We start from the raw sequence: 22,756 nt of genomic DNA, 5'->3' as shown, positions 1-22,756 counted from the left end.
TAAATATGTGTTGTTTAAGGGCATTGTTCCTAGTTCCGACAGACTGATGAGTTGAACCCGATGCTCTGTGGATAAAATTCGCGAACTTTTGTTCCAAATTTAATCAAGATCATTACACAATAATATCAGTACCAGGGACATTTATACAATGTATATACGTTTCTGCCACAATTTAGTAAACATATTTTTGTAAGCAAACAGCGATTGTCAGTTGTGAATGCATATATATATATATATATATATATATATATATATATATATATATATATATATATATATATATATATATATATATATATATATGGCTGCATTTAAACGCCCGAAGAACTTCAAGGTATCACACCGGTAATCGGCCAATCAAAATGAACTTAGTCAATTGTAGTTCCATATATACTTCAGAATTATTTTTTTCCTTGACTGCATTTTTACATTTTCCTTTACTCAGTTTTAAAATTTTTTGTACCACTGAGTAGGATATTTCATGTATTTTGTTAGGTGATGATTTTTTTTCACAGGAACTACTTCTTTCAGGGCTCATGCAGCAGCTTCCTGGGGAGTGTGCAGTCTGTTTACATACAAATGGAAAACACGTGGTTTTGAGGGTAGACCTGTTTGGAGCTAGATATTTTGAGAAAATGCAGTATCGCTTGCCCTTTTTATGGTGTTAGCTGATGAGATAGGTAACAAATAACATTTCCTCCGAATATTTTGTCATGAAAAATACAAACTGATTTTTAAGAATTTTTTCCCCTCTATAGTGTTATATAGTGAAAACAATTACCGGTGTGATACCTTGAAGGGCTGTGTGTCAAATTGAAAAAATGCATGCAGGTGCCAGTTTTCAGTATTTTATGTCAAATCTTGTTAACAGAAATTAGTTTCTGTAGTCTGAAGATAGAAAAATGCTTTTAAAATTTTGTAATGAAAAAAATATGAAAAATGATGATTTTTGGTGTGGAAAACATGTAATTTTTAATATATAATAATAAAAACCTTTAAAAATGGATGATTTGTAGTCACTGGAGCTTAGAATATTGGTTTCTGTGTTCTAGATGCTGTAAAAGTGTGCAGATCAGTTGTCGCAGTCATATTTGATGCCCTCAGACTTTGTCGTAAGAGCACGCAGCGACTAGTTTTTCATCGAATGACCAATTTTGAGTTTACGTGCAAGTCTCAGAATTAAGCGACAAGTGCGAAACATTGCGAAGAAGAACATGAACAGTCTATCGAAGGATTATTTTGACAAAAACTTTAATTTCTTTGATTTCTGCTCACCTTATGTGAGTTTTAATTTCATTTCCTACATAGTCCTGATTGAAGGAATTAAGGGATTTGGGCAAATATGTGCTATGTTTATGTTTATTTTACACTGAATTACCCATTTGTAATAGTTTAAGGCAAAAACATGCTTTAACACCATTTACAAGATCACACAGATGCATATTTTGTGTAGAAAAGAGGTTTCATGCATTTAGTTGAGAAGGTCATTATGAGTCAAGTATATATAATATCATCATGATTGAATCTAGGAGCTTTTCATGGTTTTCATCCTTAAAAACTGATGAATTTCAGTTTACCAGAAAATGTTTTTATGCATTATAGCCAGAAAATCAGTTTCTTCCCACATTTTAAGGGGAGTTCCTTATTTACAAAATACAAATACTGATATTTATGTTTGAATGACCTAAGATATTGAAACATTAGTCATTGTTAAAATGTTTAGAAGGAGATATTACTATTTTTTATATGGTAACCTCAGCACACCTGTCCTATTCTAAGTAATGAAAATCAAAATTTGAATGAAATCATATCATGTAACATGTATGGGTACAATATAGATGCCCCACCCTTATCCACAACTAGGGGGGTTGGTATGATTCTTTTTTCAGTATTGTGATATGGCATGCACTTATGTGATTTCTCTTGTAAATATGCATCAGAAATGCATTGCCTTATTGAATTACTACATGTATATGCTTATTGCTCTTGCTGTAAATTATCTAACATGTGTCAATCATCATTGATCAGTAATTCTCTTCAAATTCTATAGGGATGGCCTGATGAGGGGTATAATTAAGTGTGTCCAATTGAAATTTCATGGCTACTTTTGCTCTACAGATAGAATGTTACATACATCACAGAATGAAGTTGCATCCCAGTTGTTTCTTTTACATTTCTTATCATCAAAGCAAGATTTATGGTTGTCAGAGCAGATCTGAGCTCCATTACATGCTGATATCATTTGGGCTGTCCTGTGTTACCATGCTGCTTTTAGATAAAAGTGGGTATGGCAGTGTGTAGACAAGTAAACAGGCTTTACCTGATATATAAATTTACCAGATACAGATTTCATTTTTGACCTGATAATTCACAATATTGTTATGAAATGTGTGAACAATAGAGGTAAATTTCTTCTTTGTTATGCAATGATTGCATAATGAAGTGACTCTAATGGAATATTTTTATTTTGATGTAAAGAAAAATGTATATGCTCTGATTTGGTACCAAGATGATTTTGTATCTTGTTGTTTTAAGGATGAAAATTGGCTTCAGGTCATGCATGGTGTGAGGCTCCAAATGTGTTTCATCTGTGCTATTTTCTTCAGTCTGAGTAAGGGAGATAAATCCTCAATAGCTAATGAAATATTGGGAGCTTGGGGACAGGGTTTTAGGGATTTGGTGACAGTTGATTGGGAATTCTCAGGTGCAAATTTGAAAGGGATCTGACATCTTTAGAGTCTCTTCAAGGTATCACACCGGTAATCGGCCAATCAAAATGAACTTAGTCAATTGTAGTTCCATATATACTTCAGAATTATTTTTTTCCTTGACTGCATTTTTACATTTTCCTTTACTCAGTTTTAAAATTTTTTGTACCACTGAGTAGGATATTTCATGTATTTTGTTAGGTGATGATTTTTTTTCACAGGAACTACTTCTTTCAGGGCTCATGCAGCAGCTTCCTGGGGAGTGTGCAGTCTGTTTACATACAAATGGAAAACACGTGGTTTTGAGGGTAGACCTGTTTGGAGCTAGATATTTTGAGAAAATGCAGTATCGCTTGCCCTTTTTATGGTGTTAGCTGATGAGATAGGTAACAAATAACATTTCCTCCGAATATTTTGTCATGAAAAATACAAACTGATTTTTAAGAATTTTTTCCCCTCTATAGTGTTATATAGTGAAAACAATTACCGGTGTGATACCTTGAAGGGCTGTGTGTCAAATTGAAAAAATGCATGCAGGTGCCAGTTTTCAGTATTTTATGTCAAATCTTGTTAACAGAAATTAGTTTCTGTAGTCTGAAGATAGAAAAATGCTTTTAAAATTTTGTAATGAAAAAAATATGAAAAATGATGATTTTTGGTGTGGAAAACATGTAATTTTTAATATATAATAATAAAAACCTTTAAAAATGGATGATTTGTAGTCACTGGAGCTTAGAATATTGGTTTCTGTGTTCTAGATGCTGTAAAAGTGTGCAGATCAGTTGTCGCAGTCATATTTGATGCCCTCAGACTTTGTCGTAAGAGCACGCAGCGACTAGTTTTTCATCGAATGACCAATTTTGAGTTTACGTGCAAGTCTCAGAATTAAGCGACAAGTGCGAAACATTGCGAAGAAGAACATGAACAGTCTATCGAAGGATTATTTTGACAAAAACTTTAATTTCTTTGATTTCTGCTCACCTTATGTGAGTTTTAATTTCATTTCCTACATAGTCCTGATTGAAGGAATTAAGGGATTTGGGCAAATATGTGCTATGTTTATGTTTATTTTACACTGAATTACCCATTTGTAATAGTTTAAGGCAAAAACATGCTTTAACACCATTTACAAGATCACACAGATGCATATTTTGTGTAGAAAAGAGGTTTCATGCATTTAGTTGAGAAGGTCATTATGAGTCAAGTATATATAATATCATCATGATTGAATCTAGGAGCTTTTCATGGTTTTCATCCTTAAAAACTGATGAATTTCAGTTTACCAGAAAATGTTTTTATGCATTATAGCCAGAAAATCAGTTTCTTCCCACATTTTAAGGGGAGTTCCTTATTTACAAAATACAAATACTGATATTTATGTTTGAATGACCTAAGATATTGAAACATTAGTCATTGTTAAAATGTTTAGAAGGAGATATTACTATTTTTTATATGGTAACCTCAGCACACCTGTCCTATTCTAAGTAATGAAAATCAAAATTTGAATGAAATCATATCATGTAACATGTATGGGTACAATATAGATGCCCCACCCTTATCCACAACTAGGGGGGTTGGTATGATTCTTTTTTCAGTATTGTGATATGGCATGCACTTATGTGATTTCTCTTGTAAATATGCATCAGAAATGCATTGCCTTATTGAATTACTACATGTATATGCTTATTGCTCTTGCTGTAAATTATCTAACATGTGTCAATCATCATTGATCAGTAATTCTCTTCAAATTCTATAGGGATGGCCTGATGAGGGGTATAATTAAGTGTGTCCAATTGAAATTTCATGGCTACTTTTGCTCTACAGATAGAATGTTACATACATCACAGAATGAAGTTGCATCCCAGTTGTTTCTTTTACATTTCTTATCATCAAAGCAAGATTTATGGTTGTCAGAGCAGATCTGAGCTCCATTACATGCTGATATCATTTGGGCTGTCCTGTGTTACCATGCTGCTTTTAGATAAAAGTGGGTATGGCAGTGTGTAGACAAGTAAACAGGCTTTACCTGATATATAAATTTACCAGATACAGATTTCATTTTTGACCTGATAATTCACAATATTGTTATGAAATGTGTGAACAATAGAGGTAAATTTCTTCTTTGTTATGCAATGATTGCATAATGAAGTGACTCTAATGGAATATTTTTATTTTGATGTAAAGAAAAATGTATATGCTCTGATTTGGTACCAAGATGATTTTGTATCTTGTTGTTTTAAGGATGAAAATTGGCTTCAGGTCATGCATGGTGTGAGGCTCCAAATGTGTTTCATCTGTGCTATTTTCTTCAGTCTGAGTAAGGGAGATAAATCCTCAATAGCTAATGAAATATTGGGAGCTTGGGGACAGGGTTTTAGGGATTTGGTGACAGTTGATTGGGAATTCTCAGGTGCAAATTTGAAAGGGATCTGACATCTTTAGAGTCTCTTCAAGGTATCACACCGGTAATCGGCCAATCAAAATGAACTTAGTCAATTGTAGTTCCATATATACTTCAGAATTATTTTTTTCCTTGACTGCATTTTTACATTTTCCTTTACTCAGTTTTAAAATTTTTTGTACCACTGAGTAGGATATTTCATGTATTTTGTTAGGTGATGATTTTTTTTCACAGGAACTACTTCTTTCAGGGCTCATGCAGCAGCTTCCTGGGGAGTGTGCAGTCTGTTTACATACAAATGGAAAACACGTGGTTTTGAGGGTAGACCTGTTTGGAGCTAGATATTTTGAGAAAATGCAGTATCGCTTGCCCTTTTTATGGTGTTAGCTGATGAGATAGGTAACAAATAACATTTCCTCCGAATATTTTGTCATGAAAAATACAAACTGATTTTTAAGAATTTTTTCCCCTCTATAGTGTTATATAGTGAAAACAATTACCGGTGTGATACCTTGAAGGGCTGTGTGTCAAATTGAAAAAATGCATGCAGGTGCCAGTTTTCAGTATTTTATGTCAAATCTTGTTAACAGAAATTAGTTTCTGTAGTCTGAAGATAGAAAAATGCTTTTAAAATTTTGTAATGAAAAAAATATGAAAAATGATGATTTTTGGTGTGGAAAACATGTAATTTTTAATATATAATAATAAAAACCTTTAAAAATGGATGATTTGTAGTCACTGGAGCTTAGAATATTGGTTTCTGTGTTCTAGATGCTGTAAAAGTGTGCAGATCAGTTGTCGCAGTCATATTTGATGCCCTCAGACTTTGTCGTAAGAGCACGCAGCGACTAGTTTTTCATCGAATGACCAATTTTGAGTTTACGTGCAAGTCTCAGAATTAAGCGACAAGTGCGAAACATTGCGAAGAAGAACATGAACAGTCTATCGAAGGATTATTTTGACAAAAACTTTAATTTCTTTGATTTCTGCTCACCTTATGTGAGTTTTAATTTCATTTCCTACATAGTCCTGATTGAAGGAATTAAGGGATTTGGGCAAATATGTGCTATGTTTATGTTTATTTTACACTGAATTACCCATTTGTAATAGTTTAAGGCAAAAACATGCTTTAACACCATTTACAAGATCACACAGATGCATATTTTGTGTAGAAAAGAGGTTTCATGCATTTAGTTGAGAAGGTCATTATGAGTCAAGTATATATAATATCATCATGATTGAATCTAGGAGCTTTTCATGGTTTTCATCCTTAAAAACTGATGAATTTCAGTTTACCAGAAAATGTTTTTATGCATTATAGCCAGAAAATCAGTTTCTTCCCACATTTTAAGGGGAGTTCCTTATTTACAAAATACAAATACTGATATTTATGTTTGAATGACCTAAGATATTGAAACATTAGTCATTGTTAAAATGTTTAGAAGGAGATATTACTATTTTTTATATGGTAACCTCAGCACACCTGTCCTATTCTAAGTAATGAAAATCAAAATTTGAATGAAATCATATCATGTAACATGTATGGGTACAATATAGATGCCCCACCCTTATCCACAACTAGGGGGGTTGGTATGATTCTTTTTTCAGTATTGTGATATGGCATGCACTTATGTGATTTCTCTTGTAAATATGCATCAGAAATGCATTGCCTTATTGAATTACTACATGTATATGCTTATTGCTCTTGCTGTAAATTATCTAACATGTGTCAATCATCATTGATCAGTAATTCTCTTCAAATTCTATAGGGATGGCCTGATGAGGGGTATAATTAAGTGTGTCCAATTGAAATTTCATGGCTACTTTTGCTCTACAGATAGAATGTTACATACATCACAGAATGAAGTTGCATCCCAGTTGTTTCTTTTACATTTCTTATCATCAAAGCAAGATTTATGGTTGTCAGAGCAGATCTGAGCTCCATTACATGCTGATATCATTTGGGCTGTCCTGTGTTACCATGCTGCTTTTAGATAAAAGTGGGTATGGCAGTGTGTAGACAAGTAAACAGGCTTTACCTGATATATAAATTTACCAGATACAGATTTCATTTTTGACCTGATAATTCACAATATTGTTATGAAATGTGTGAACAATAGAGGTAAATTTCTTCTTTGTTATGCAATGATTGCATAATGAAGTGACTCTAATGGAATATTTTTATTTTGATGTAAAGAAAAATGTATATGCTCTGATTTGGTACCAAGATGATTTTGTATCTTGTTGTTTTAAGGATGAAAATTGGCTTCAGGTCATGCATGGTGTGAGGCTCCAAATGTGTTTCATCTGTGCTATTTTCTTCAGTCTGAGTAAGGGAGATAAATCCTCAATAGCTAATGAAATATTGGGAGCTTGGGGACAGGGTTTTAGGGATTTGGTGACAGTTGATTGGGAATTCTCAGGTGCAAATTTGAAAGGGATCTGACATCTTTAGAGTCTCTTCAAGGTATCACACCGGTAATCGGCCAATCAAAATGAACTTAGTCAATTGTAGTTCCATATATACTTCAGAATTATTTTTTTCCTTGACTGCATTTTTACATTTTCCTTTACTCAGTTTTAAAATTTTTTGTACCACTGAGTAGGATATTTCATGTATTTTGTTAGGTGATGATTTTTTTTCACAGGAACTACTTCTTTCAGGGCTCATGCAGCAGCTTCCTGGGGAGTGTGCAGTCTGTTTACATACAAATGGAAAACACGTGGTTTTGAGGGTAGACCTGTTTGGAGCTAGATATTTTGAGAAAATGCAGTATCGCTTGCCCTTTTTATGGTGTTAGCTGATGAGATAGGTAACAAATAACATTTCCTCCGAATATTTTGTCATGAAAAATACAAACTGATTTTTAAGAATTTTTTCCCCTCTATAGTGTTATATAGTGAAAACAATTACCGGTGTGATACCTTGAAGGGCTGTGTGTCAAATTGAAAAAATGCATGCAGGTGCCAGTTTTCAGTATTTTATGTCAAATCTTGTTAACAGAAATTAGTTTCTGTAGTCTGAAGATAGAAAAATGCTTTTAAAATTTTGTAATGAAAAAAATATGAAAAATGATGATTTTTGGTGTGGAAAACATGTAATTTTTAATATATAATAATAAAAACCTTTAAAAATGGATGATTTGTAGTCACTGGAGCTTAGAATATTGGTTTCTGTGTTCTAGATGCTGTAAAAGTGTGCAGATCAGTTGTCGCAGTCATATTTGATGCCCTCAGACTTTGTCGTAAGAGCACGCAGCGACTAGTTTTTCATCGAATGACCAATTTTGAGTTTACGTGCAAGTCTCAGAATTAAGCGACAAGTGCGAAACATTGCGAAGAAGAACATGAACAGTCTATCGAAGGATTATTTTGACAAAAACTTTAATTTCTTTGATTTCTGCTCACCTTATGTGAGTTTTAATTTCATTTCCTACATAGTCCTGATTGAAGGAATTAAGGGATTTGGGCAAATATGTGCTATGTTTATGTTTATTTTACACTGAATTACCCATTTGTAATAGTTTAAGGCAAAAACATGCTTTAACACCATTTACAAGATCACACAGATGCATATTTTGTGTAGAAAAGAGGTTTCATGCATTTAGTTGAGAAGGTCATTATGAGTCAAGTATATATAATATCATCATGATTGAATCTAGGAGCTTTTCATGGTTTTCATCCTTAAAAACTGATGAATTTCAGTTTACCAGAAAATGTTTTTATGCATTATAGCCAGAAAATCAGTTTCTTCCCACATTTTAAGGGGAGTTCCTTATTTACAAAATACAAATACTGATATTTATGTTTGAATGACCTAAGATATTGAAACATTAGTCATTGTTAAAATGTTTAGAAGGAGATATTACTATTTTTTATATGGTAACCTCAGCACACCTGTCCTATTCTAAGTAATGAAAATCAAAATTTGAATGAAATCATATCATGTAACATGTATGGGTACAATATAGATGCCCCACCCTTATCCACAACTAGGGGGGTTGGTATGATTCTTTTTTCAGTATTGTGATATGGCATGCACTTATGTGATTTCTCTTGTAAATATGCATCAGAAATGCATTGCCTTATTGAATTACTACATGTATATGCTTATTGCTCTTGCTGTAAATTATCTAACATGTGTCAATCATCATTGATCAGTAATTCTCTTCAAATTCTATAGGGATGGCCTGATGAGGGGTATAATTAAGTGTGTCCAATTGAAATTTCATGGCTACTTTTGCTCTACAGATAGAATGTTACATACATCACAGAATGAAGTTGCATCCCAGTTGTTTCTTTTACATTTCTTATCATCAAAGCAAGATTTATGGTTGTCAGAGCAGATCTGAGCTCCATTACATGCTGATATCATTTGGGCTGTCCTGTGTTACCATGCTGCTTTTAGATAAAAGTGGGTATGGCAGTGTGTAGACAAGTAAACAGGCTTTACCTGATATATAAATTTACCAGATACAGATTTCATTTTTGACCTGATAATTCACAATATTGTTATGAAATGTGTGAACAATAGAGGTAAATTTCTTCTTTGTTATGCAATGATTGCATAATGAAGTGACTCTAATGGAATATTTTTATTTTGATGTAAAGAAAAATGTATATGCTCTGATTTGGTACCAAGATGATTTTGTATCTTGTTGTTTTAAGGATGAAAATTGGCTTCAGGTCATGCATGGTGTGAGGCTCCAAATGTGTTTCATCTGTGCTATTTTCTTCAGTCTGAGTAAGGGAGATAAATCCTCAATAGCTAATGAAATATTGGGAGCTTGGGGACAGGGTTTTAGGGATTTGGTGACAGTTGATTGGGAATTCTCAGGTGCAAATTTGAAAGGGATCTGACATCTTTAGAGTCTCTTCAAGGTATCACACCGGTAATCGGCCAATCAAAATGAACTTAGTCAATTGTAGTTCCATATATACTTCAGAATTATTTTTTTCCTTGACTGCATTTTTACATTTTCCTTTACTCAGTTTTAAAATTTTTTGTACCACTGAGTAGGATATTTCATGTATTTTGTTAGGTGATGATTTTTTTTCACAGGAACTACTTCTTTCAGGGCTCATGCAGCAGCTTCCTGGGGAGTGTGCAGTCTGTTTACATACAAATGGAAAACACGTGGTTTTGAGGGTAGACCTGTTTGGAGCTAGATATTTTGAGAAAATGCAGTATCGCTTGCCCTTTTTATGGTGTTAGCTGATGAGATAGGTAACAAATAACATTTCCTCCGAATATTTTGTCATGAAAAATACAAACTGATTTTTAAGAATTTTTTCCCCTCTATAGTGTTATATAGTGAAAACAATTACCGGTGTGATACCTTGAAGGGCTGTGTGTCAAATTGAAAAAATGCATGCAGGTGCCAGTTTTCAGTATTTTATGTCAAATCTTGTTAACAGAAATTAGTTTCTGTAGTCTGAAGATAGAAAAATGCTTTTAAAATTTTGTAATGAAAAAAATATGAAAAATGATGATTTTTGGTGTGGAAAACATGTAATTTTTAATATATAATAATAAAAACCTTTAAAAATGGATGATTTGTAGTCACTGGAGCTTAGAATATTGGTTTCTGTGTTCTAGATGCTGTAAAAGTGTGCAGATCAGTTGTCGCAGTCATATTTGATGCCCTCAGACTTTGTCGTAAGAGCACGCAGCGACTAGTTTTTCATCGAATGACCAATTTTGAGTTTACGTGCAAGTCTCAGAATTAAGCGACAAGTGCGAAACATTGCGAAGAAGAACATGAACAGTCTATCGAAGGATTATTTTGACAAAAACTTTAATTTCTTTGATTTCTGCTCACCTTATGTGAGTTTTAATTTCATTTCCTACATAGTCCTGATTGAAGGAATTAAGGGATTTGGGCAAATATGTGCTATGTTTATGTTTATTTTACACTGAATTACCCATTTGTAATAGTTTAAGGCAAAAACATGCTTTAACACCATTTACAAGATCACACAGATGCATATTTTGTGTAGAAAAGAGGTTTCATGCATTTAGTTGAGAAGGTCATTATGAGTCAAGTATATATAATATCATCATGATTGAATCTAGGAGCTTTTCATGGTTTTCATCCTTAAAAACTGATGAATTTCAGTTTACCAGAAAATGTTTTTATGCATTATAGCCAGAAAATCAGTTTCTTCCCACATTTTAAGGGGAGTTCCTTATTTACAAAATACAAATACTGATATTTATGTTTGAATGACCTAAGATATTGAAACATTAGTCATTGTTAAAATGTTTAGAAGGAGATATTACTATTTTTTATATGGTAACCTCAGCACACCTGTCCTATTCTAAGTAATGAAAATCAAAATTTGAATGAAATCATATCATGTAACATGTATGGGTACAATATAGATGCCCCACCCTTATCCACAACTAGGGGGGTTGGTATGATTCTTTTTTCAGTATTGTGATATGGCATGCACTTATGTGATTTCTCTTGTAAATATGCATCAGAAATGCATTGCCTTATTGAATTACTACATGTATATGCTTATTGCTCTTGCTGTAAATTATCTAACATGTGTCAATCATCATTGATCAGTAATTCTCTTCAAATTCTATAGGGATGGCCTGATGAGGGGTATAATTAAGTGTGTCCAATTGAAATTTCATGGCTACTTTTGCTCTACAGATAGAATGTTACATACATCACAGAATGAAGTTGCATCCCAGTTGTTTCTTTTACATTTCTTATCATCAAAGCAAGATTTATGGTTGTCAGAGCAGATCTGAGCTCCATTACATGCTGATATCATTTGGGCTGTCCTGTGTTACCATGCTGCTTTTAGATAAAAGTGGGTATGGCAGTGTGTAGACAAGTAAACAGGCTTTACCTGATATATAAATTTACCAGATACAGATTTCATTTTTGACCTGATAATTCACAATATTGTTATGAAATGTGTGAACAATAGAGGTAAATTTCTTCTTTGTTATGCAATGATTGCATAATGAAGTGACTCTAATGGAATATTTTTATTTTGATGTAAAGAAAAATGTATATGCTCTGATTTGGTACCAAGATGATTTTGTATCTTGTTGTTTTAAGGATGAAAATTGGCTTCAGGTCATGCATGGTGTGAGGCTCCAAATGTGTTTCATCTGTGCTATTTTCTTCAGTCTGAGTAAGGGAGATAAATCCTCAATAGCTAATGAAATATTGGGAGCTTGGGGACAGGGTTTTAGGGATTTGGTGACAGTTGATTGGGAATTCTCAGGTGCAAATTTGAAAGGGATCTGACATCTTTAGAGTCTCTTCAAGGTATCACACCGGTAATCGGCCAATCAAAATGAACTTAGTCAATTGTAGTTCCATATATACTTCAGAATTATTTTTTTCCTTGACTGCATTTTTACATTTTCCTTTACTCAGTTTTAAAATTTTTTGTACCACTGAGTAGGATATTTCATGTATTTTGTTAGGTGATGATTTTTTTTCACAGGAACTACTTCTTTCAGGGCTCATGCAGCAGCTTCCTGGGGAGTGTGCAGTCTGTTTACATACAAATGGAAAACACGTGGTTTTGAGGGTAGACCTGTTTGGAGCTAGATATTTTGAGAAAATGCAGTATCGCTTGCCCTTTTTATGGTGTTAGCTGATGAGATAGGTAACAAATAACATTTCCTCCGAATATTTTGTCATGAAAAATACAAACTGATTTTTAAGAATTTTTTCCCCTCTATAGTGTTATATAGTGAAAACAATTACCGGTGTGATACCTTGAAGGGCTGTGTGTCAAATTGAAAAAATGCATGCAGGTGCCAGTTTTCAGTATTTTATGTCAAATCTTGTTAACAGAAATTAGTTTCTGTAGTCTGAAGATAGAAAAATGCTTTTAAAATTTTGTAATGAAAAAAATATGAAAAATGATGATTTTTGGTGTGGAAAACATGTAATTTTTAATATATAATAATAAAAACCTTTAAAAATGGATGATTTGTAGTCACTGGAGCTTAGAATATTGGTTTCTGTGTTCTAGATGCTGTAAAAGTGTGCAGATCAGTTGTCGCAGTCATATTTGATGCCCTCAGACTTTGTCGTAAGAGCACGCAGCGACTAGTTTTTCATCGAATGACCAATTTTGAGTTTACGTGCAAGTCTCAGAATTAAGCGACAAGTGCGAAACATTGCGAAGAAGAACATGAACAGTCTATCGAAGGATTATTTTGACAAAAACTTTAATTTCTTTGATTTCTGCTCACCTTATGTGAGTTTTAATTTCATTTCCTACATAGTCCTGATTGAAGGAATTAAGGGATTTGGGCAAATATGTGCTATGTTTATGTTTATTTTACACTGAATTACCCATTTGTAATAGTTTAAGGCAAAAACATGCTTTAACACCATTTACAAGATCACACAGATGCATATTTTGTGTAGAAAAGAGGTTTCATGCATTTAGTTGAGAAGGTCATTATGAGTCAAGTATATATAATATCATCATGATTGAATCTAGGAGCTTTTCATGGTTTTCATCCTTAAAAACTGATGAATTTCAGTTTACCAGAAAATGTTTTTATGCATTATAGCCAGAAAATCAGTTTCTTCCCACATTTTAAGGGGAGTTCCTTATTTACAAAATACAAATACTGATATTTATGTTTGAATGACCTAAGATATTGAAACATTAGTCATTGTTAAAATGTTTAGAAGGAGATATTACTATTTTTTATATGGTAACCTCAGCACACCTGTCCTATTCTAAGTAATGAAAATCAAAATTTGAATGAAATCATATCATGTAACATGTATGGGTACAATATAGATGCCCCACCCTTATCCACAACTAGGGGGGTTGGTATGATTCTTTTTTCAGTATTGTGATATGGCATGCACTTATGTGATTTCTCTTGTAAATATGCATCAGAAATGCATTGCCTTATTGAATTACTACATGTATATGCTTATTGCTCTTGCTGTAAATTATCTAACATGTGTCAATCATCATTGATCAGTAATTCTCTTCAAATTCTATAGGGATGGCCTGATGAGGGGTATAATTAAGTGTGTCCAATTGAAATTTCATGGCTACTTTTGCTCTACAGATAGAATGTTACATACATCACAGAATGAAGTTGCATCCCAGTTGTTTCTTTTACATTTCTTATCATCAAAGCAAGATTTATGGTTGTCAGAGCAGATCTGAGCTCCATTACATGCTGATATCATTTGGGCTGTCCTGTGTTACCATGCTGCTTTTAGATAAAAGTGGGTATGGCAGTGTGTAGACAAGTAAACAGGCTTTACCTGATATATAAATTTACCAGATACAGATTTCATTTTTGACCTGATAATTCACAATATTGTTATGAAATGTGTGAACAATAGAGGTAAATTTCTTCTTTGTTATGCAATGATTGCATAATGAAGTGACTCTAATGGAATATTTTTATTTTGATGTAAAGAAAAATGTATATGCTCTGATTTGGTACCAAGATGATTTTGTATCTTGTTGTTTTAAGGATGAAAATTGGCTTCAGGTCATGCATGGTGTGAGGCTCCAAATGTGTTTCATCTGTGCTATTTTCTTCAGTCTGAGTAAGGGAGATAAATCCTCAATAGCTAATGAAATATTGGGAGCTTGGGGACAGGGTTTTAGGGATTTGGTGACAGTTGATTGGGAATTCTCAGGTGCAAATTTGAAAGGGATCTGACATCTTTAGAGTCTCTTCAAGGTATCACACCGGTAATCGGCCAATCAAAATGAACTTAGTCAATTGTAGTTCCATATATACTTCAGAATTATTTTTTTCCTTGACTGCATTTTTACATTTTCCTTTACTCAGTTTTAAAATTTTTTGTACCACTGAGTAGGATATTTCATGTATTTTGTTAGGTGATGATTTTTTTTCACAGGAACTACTTCTTTCAGGGCTCATGCAGCAGCTTCCTGGGGAGTGTGCAGTCTGTTTACATACAAATGGAAAACACGTGGTTTTGAGGGTAGACCTGTTTGGAGCTAGATATTTTGAGAAAATGCAGTATCGCTTGCCCTTTTTATGGTGTTAGCTGATGAGATAGGTAACAAATAACATTTCCTCCGAATATTTTGTCATGAAAAATACAAACTGATTTTTAAGAATTTTTTCCCCTCTATAGTGTTATATAGTGAAAACAATTACCGGTGTGATACCTTGAAGGGCTGTGTGTCAAATTGAAAAAATGCATGCAGGTGCCAGTTTTCAGTATTTTATGTCAAATCTTGTTAACAGAAATTAGTTTCTGTAGTCTGAAGATAGAAAAATGCTTTTAAAATTTTGTAATGAAAAAAATATGAAAAATGATGATTTTTGGTGTGGAAAACATGTAATTTTTAATATATAATAATAAAAACCTTTAAAAATGGATGATTTGTAGTCACTGGAGCTTAGAATATTGGTTTCTGTGTTCTAGATGCTGTAAAAGTGTGCAGATCAGTTGTCGCAGTCATATTTGATGCCCTCAGACTTTGTCGTAAGAGCACGCAGCGACTAGTTTTTCATCGAATGACCAATTTTGAGTTTACGTGCAAGTCTCAGAATTAAGCGACAAGTGCGAAACATTGCGAAGAAGAACATGAACAGTCTATCGAAGGATTATTTTGACAAAAACTTTAATTTCTTTGATTTCTGCTCACCTTATGTGAGTTTTAATTTCATTTCCTACATAGTCCTGATTGAAGGAATTAAGGGATTTGGGCAAATATGTGCTATGTTTATGTTTATTTTACACTGAATTACCCATTTGTAATAGTTTAAGGCAAAAACATGCTTTAACACCATTTACAAGATCACACAGATGCATATTTTGTGTAGAAAAGAGGTTTCATGCATTTAGTTGAGAAGGTCATTATGAGTCAAGTATATATAATATCATCATGATTGAATCTAGGAGCTTTTCATGGTTTTCATCCTTAAAAACTGATGAATTTCAGTTTACCAGAAAATGTTTTTATGCATTATAGCCAGAAAATCAGTTTCTTCCCACATTTTAAGGGGAGTTCCTTATTTACAAAATACAAATACTGATATTTATGTTTGAATGACCTAAGATATTGAAACATTAGTCATTGTTAAAATGTTTAGAAGGAGATATTACTATTTTTTATATGGTAACCTCAGCACACCTGTCCTATTCTAAGTAATGAAAATCAAAATTTGAATGAAATCATATCATGTAACATGTATGGGTACAATATAGATGCCCCACCCTTATCCACAACTAGGGGGGTTGGTATGATTCTTTTTTCAGTATTGTGATATGGCATGCACTTATGTGATTTCTCTTGTAAATATGCATCAGAAATGCATTGCCTTATTGAATTACTACATGTATATGCTTATTGCTCTTGCTGTAAATTATCTAACATGTGTCAATCATCATTGATCAGTAATTCTCTTCAAATTCTATAGGGATGGCCTGATGAGGGGTATAATTAAGTGTGTCCAATTGAAATTTCATGGCTACTTTTGCTCTACAGATAGAATGTTACATACATCACAGAATGAAGTTGCATCCCAGTTGTTTCTTTTACATTTCTTATCATCAAAGCAAGATTTATGGTTGTCAGAGCAGATCTGAGCTCCATTACATGCTGATATCATTTGGGCTGTCCTGTGTTACCATGCTGCTTTTAGATAAAAGTGGGTATGGCAGTGTGTAGACAAGTAAACAGGCTTTACCTGATATATAAATTTACCAGATACAGATTTCATTTTTGACCTGATAATTCACAATATTGTTATGAAATGTGTGAACAATAGAGGTAAATTTCTTCTTTGTTATGCAATGATTGCATAATGAAGTGACTCTAATGGAATATTTTTATTTTGATGTAAAGAAAAATGTATATGCTCTGATTTGGTACCAAGATGATTTTGTATCTTGTTGTTTTAAGGATGAAAATTGGCTTCAGGTCATGCATGGTGTGAGGCTCCAAATGTGTTTCATCTGTGCTATTTTCTTCAGTCTGAGTAAGGGAGATAAATCCTCAATAGCTAATGAAATATTGGGAGCTTGGGGACAGGGTTTTAGGGATTTGGTGACAGTTGATTGGGAATTCTCAGGTGCAAATTTGAAAGGGATCTGACATCTTTAGAGTCTCTTCAAGGTATCACACCGGTAATCGGCCAATCAAAATGAACTTAGTCAATTGTAGTTCCATATATACTTCAGAATTATTTTTTTCCTTGACTGCATTTTTACATTTTCCTTTACTCAGTTTTAAAATTTTTTGTACCACTGAGTAGGATATTTCATGTATTTTGTTAGGTGATGATTTTTTTTCACAGGAACTACTTCTTTCAGGGCTCATGCAGCAGCTTCCTGGGGAGTGTGCAGTCTGTTTACATACAAATGGAAAACACGTGGTTTTGAGGGTAGACCTGTTTGGAGCTAGATATTTTGAGAAAATGCAGTATCGCTTGCCCTTTTTATGGTGTTAGCTGATGAGATAGGTAACAAATAACATTTCCTCCGAATATTTTGTCATGAAAAATACAAACTGATTTTTAAGAATTTTTTCCCCTCTATAGTGTTATATAGTGAAAACAATTACCGGTGTGATACCTTGAAGGGCTGTGTGTCAAATTGAAAAAATGCATGCAGGTGCCAGTTTTCAGTATTTTATGTCAAATCTTGTTAACAGAAATTAGTTTCTGTAGTCTGAAGATAGAAAAATGCTTTTAAAATTTTGTAATGAAAAAAATATGAAAAATGATGATTTTTGGTGTGGAAAACATGTAATTTTTAATATATAATAATAAAAACCTTTAAAAATGGATGATTTGTAGTCACTGGAGCTTAGAATATTGGTTTCTGTGTTCTAGATGCTGTAAAAGTGTGCAGATCAGTTGTCGCAGTCATATTTGATGCCCTCAGACTTTGTCGTAAGAGCACGCAGCGACTAGTTTTTCATCGAATGACCAATTTTGAGTTTACGTGCAAGTCTCAGAATTAAGCGACAAGTGCGAAACATTGCGAAGAAGAACATGAACAGTCTATCGAAGGATTATTTTGACAAAAACTTTAATTTCTTTGATTTCTGCTCACCTTATGTGAGTTTTAATTTCATTTCCTACATAGTCCTGATTGAAGGAATTAAGGGATTTGGGCAAATATGTGCTATGTTTATGTTTATTTTACACTGAATTACCCATTTGTAATAGTTTAAGGCAAAAACATGCTTTAACACCATTTACAAGATCACACAGATGCATATTTTGTGTAGAAAAGAGGTTTCATGCATTTAGTTGAGAAGGTCATTATGAGTCAAGTATATATAATATCATCATGATTGAATCTAGGAGCTTTTCATGGTTTTCATCCTTAAAAACTGATGAATTTCAGTTTACCAGAAAATGTTTTTATGCATTATAGCCAGAAAATCAGTTTCTTCCCACATTTTAAGGGGAGTTCCTTATTTACAAAATACAAATACTGATATTTATGTTTGAATGACCTAAGATATTGAAACATTAGTCATTGTTAAAATGTTTAGAAGGAGATATTACTATTTTTTATATGGTAACCTCAGCACACCTGTCCTATTCTAAGTAATGAAAATCAAAATTTGAATGAAATCATATCATGTAACATGTATGGGTACAATATAGATGCCCCACCCTTATCCACAACTAGGGGGGTTGGTATGATTCTTTTTTCAGTATTGTGATATGGCATGCACTTATGTGATTTCTCTTGTAAATATGCATCAGAAATGCATTGCCTTATTGAATTACTACATGTATATGCTTATTGCTCTTGCTGTAAATTATCTAACATGTGTCAATCATCATTGATCAGTAATTCTCTTCAAATTCTATAGGGATGGCCTGATGAGGGGTATAATTAAGTGTGTCCAATTGAAATTTCATGGCTACTTTTGCTCTACAGATAGAATGTTACATACATCACAGAATGAAGTTGCATCCCAGTTGTTTCTTTTACATTTCTTATCATCAAAGCAAGATTTATGGTTGTCAGAGCAGATCTGAGCTCCATTACATGCTGATATCATTTGGGCTGTCCTGTGTTACCATGCTGCTTTTAGATAAAAGTGGGTATGGCAGTGTGTAGACAAGTAAACAGGCTTTACCTGATATATAAATTTACCAGATACAGATTTCATTTTTGACCTGATAATTCACAATATTGTTATGAAATGTGTGAACAATAGAGGTAAATTTCTTCTTTGTTATGCAATGATTGCATAATGAAGTGACTCTAATGGAATATTTTTATTTTGATGTAAAGAAAAATGTATATGCTCTGATTTGGTACCAAGATGATTTTGTATCTTGTTGTTTTAAGGATGAAAATTGGCTTCAGGTCATGCATGGTGTGAGGCTCCAAATGTGTTTCATCTGTGCTATTTTCTTCAGTCTGAGTAAGGGAGATAAATCCTCAATAGCTAATGAAATATTGGGAGCTTGGGGACAGGGTTTTAGGGATTTGGTGACAGTTGATTGGGAATTCTCAGGTGCAAATTTGAAAGGGATCTGACATCTTTAGAGTCTCTTCAAGGTATCACACCGGTAATCGGCCAATCAAAATGAACTTAGTCAATTGTAGTTCCATATATACTTCAGAATTATTTTTTTCCTTGACTGCATTTTTACATTTTCCTTTACTCAGTTTTAAAATTTTTTGTACCACTGAGTAGGATATTTCATGTATTTTGTTAGGTGATGATTTTTTTTCACAGGAACTACTTCTTTCAGGGCTCATGCAGCAGCTTCCTGGGGAGTGTGCAGTCTGTTTACATACAAATGGAAAACACGTGGTTTTGAGGGTAGACCTGTTTGGAGCTAGATATTTTGAGAAAATGCAGTATCGCTTGCCCTTTTTATGGTGTTAGCTGATGAGATAGGTAACAAATAACATTTCCTCCGAATATTTTGTCATGAAAAATACAAACTGATTTTTAAGAATTTTTTCCCCTCTATAGTGTTATATAGTGAAAACAATTACCGGTGTGATACCTTGAAGGGCTGTGTGTCAAATTGAAAAAATGCATGCAGGTGCCAGTTTTCAGTATTTTATGTCAAATCTTGTTAACAGAAATTAGTTTCTGTAGTCTGAAGATAGAAAAATGCTTTTAAAATTTTGTAATGAAAAAAATATGAAAAATGATGATTTTTGGTGTGGAAAACATGTAATTTTTAATATATAATAATAAAAACCTTTAAAAATGGATGATTTGTAGTCACTGGAGCTTAGAATATTGGTTTCTGTGTTCTAGATGCTGTAAAAGTGTGCAGATCAGTTGTCGCAGTCATATTTGATGCCCTCAGACTTTGTCGTAAGAGCACGCAGCGACTAGTTTTTCATCGAATGACCAATTTTGAGTTTACGTGCAAGTCTCAGAATTAAGCGACAAGTGCGAAACATTGCGAAGAAGAACATGAACAGTCTATCGAAGGATTATTTTGACAAAAACTTTAATTTCTTTGATTTCTGCTCACCTTATGTGAGTTTTAATTTCATTTCCTACATAGTCCTGATTGAAGGAATTAAGGGATTTGGGCAAATATGTGCTATGTTTATGTTTATTTTACACTGAATTACCCATTTGTAATAGTTTAAGGCAAAAACATGCTTTAACACCATTTACAAGATCACACAGATGCATATTTTGTGTAGAAAAGAGGTTTCATGCATTTAGTTGAGAAGGTCATTATGAGTCAAGTATATATAATATCATCATGATTGAATCTAGGAGCTTTTCATGGTTTTCATCCTTAAAAACTGATGAATTTCAGTTTACCAGAAAATGTTTTTATGCATTATAGCCAGAAAATCAGTTTCTTCCCACATTTTAAGGGGAGTTCCTTATTTACAAAATACAAATACTGATATTTATGTTTGAATGACCTAAGATATTGAAACATTAGTCATTGTTAAAATGTTTAGAAGGAGATATTACTATTTTTTATATGGTAACCTCAGCACACCTGTCCTATTCTAAGTAATGAAAATCAAAATTTGAATGAAATCATATCATGTAACATGTATGGGTACAATATAGATGCCCCACCCTTATCCACAACTAGGGGGGTTGGTATGATTCTTTTTTCAGTATTGTGATATGGCATGCACTTATGTGATTTCTCTTGTAAATATGCATCAGAAATGCATTGCCTTATTGAATTACTACATGTATATGCTTATTGCTCTTGCTGTAAATTATCTAACATGTGTCAATCATCATTGATCAGTAATTCTCTTCAAATTCTATAGGGATGGCCTGATGAGGGGTATAATTAAGTGTGTCCAATTGAAATTTCATGGCTACTTTTGCTCTACAGATAGAATGTTACATACATCACAGAATGAAGTTGCATCCCAGTTGTTTCTTTTACATTTCTTATCATCAAAGCAAGATTTATGGTTGTCAGAGCAGATCTGAGCTCCATTACATGCTGATATCATTTGGGCTGTCCTGTGTTACCATGCTGCTTTTAGATAAAAGTGGGTATGGCAGTGTGTAGACAAGTAAACAGGCTTTACCTGATATATAAATTTACCAGATACAGATTTCATTTTTGACCTGATAATTCACAATATTGTTATGAAATGTGTGAACAATAGAGGTAAATTTCTTCTTTGTTATGCAATGATTGCATAATGAAGTGACTCTAATGGAATATTTTTATTTTGATGTAAAGAAAAATGTATATGCTCTGATTTGGTACCAAGATGATTTTGTATCTTGTTGTTTTAAGGATGAAAATTGGCTTCAGGTCATGCATGGTGTGAGGCTCCAAATGTGTTTCATCTGTGCTATTTTCTTCAGTCTGAGTAAGGGAGATAAATCCTCAATAGCTAATGAAATATTGGGAGCTTGGGGACAGGGTTTTAGGGATTTGGTGACAGTTGATTGGGAATTCTCAGGTGCAAATTTGAAAGGGATCTGACATCTTTAGAGTCTCTTCAAGGTATCACACCGGTAATCGGCCAATCAAAATGAACTTAGTCAATTGTAGTTCCATATATACTTCAGAATTATTTTTTTCCTTGACTGCATTTTTACATTTTCCTTTACTCAGTTTTAAAATTTTTTGTACCACTGAGTAGGATATTTCATGTATTTTGTTAGGTGATGATTTTTTTTCACAGGAACTACTTCTTTCAGGGCTCATGCAGCAGCTTCCTGGGGAGTGTGCAGTCTGTTTACATACAAATGGAAAACACGTGGTTTTGAGGGTAGACCTGTTTGGAGCTAGATATTTTGAGAAAATGCAGTATCGCTTGCCCTTTTTATGGTGTTAGCTGATGAGATAGGTAACAAATAACATTTCCTCCGAATATTTTGTCATGAAAAATACAAACTGATTTTTAAGAATTTTTTCCCCTCTATAGTGTTATATAGTGAAAACAATTACCGGTGTGATACCTTGAAAGGACATGGTAGTGAGGGCAAGATTAGACAACCCGTTGCCAAATGGTGGTTTTAAAACATGTTCCGATACCAGATGCCTGTTGTGCAAACACAGCACCAACGCGGACAGTTTTAAAAGCCCCATCACAGGTCGCACCTACAAGATATTTGGCAACACTTCTTGTCGCACAGACAACTGCATCTATCTCATCAGTTGCAAAGTCTGCTCTAAGCAATACGTCGGTGAAACAGG

At 33.4% G+C, this 22,756-nt stretch overlaps 1 long non-coding RNA gene across 20 annotated transcripts; it reads left to right on the top strand.

The window, feature by feature from the left end:
* Nucleotides 1-332: 332 nt before the first annotated feature.
* Nucleotides 333-22,522, top strand: LOC136273049 (uncharacterized). 20 transcript variants are annotated; one of them, XR_010711214.1, is made up of 11 exons: nucleotides 333-680; nucleotides 1,053-2,281; nucleotides 2,946-4,695; nucleotides 5,360-7,109; nucleotides 7,774-9,523; nucleotides 10,188-11,937; nucleotides 12,602-14,351; nucleotides 15,016-16,765; nucleotides 17,430-19,179; nucleotides 19,844-21,593; nucleotides 22,258-22,522. It is a non-coding gene; the product is annotated as an uncharacterized lncRNA (long non-coding RNA). The 20 variants fall into 20 exon arrangements; XR_010711215.1 differs by lacking the exon at nucleotides 1,053-2,281; XR_010711196.1 differs by having other exon boundaries at nucleotides 333-2,281.
* Nucleotides 22,523-22,756: the final 234 nt, after the last annotated feature.

This window comes from Magallana gigas, chromosome 2 (assembly GCF_963853765.1).
Source record: "Magallana gigas chromosome 2, xbMagGiga1.1, whole genome shotgun sequence".
NCBI classification, from domain to species: domain Eukaryota; kingdom Metazoa; phylum Mollusca; class Bivalvia; order Ostreida; family Ostreidae; genus Magallana; species Magallana gigas.
This window is presented reverse-complemented; position numbering and strand designations above follow the sequence as displayed.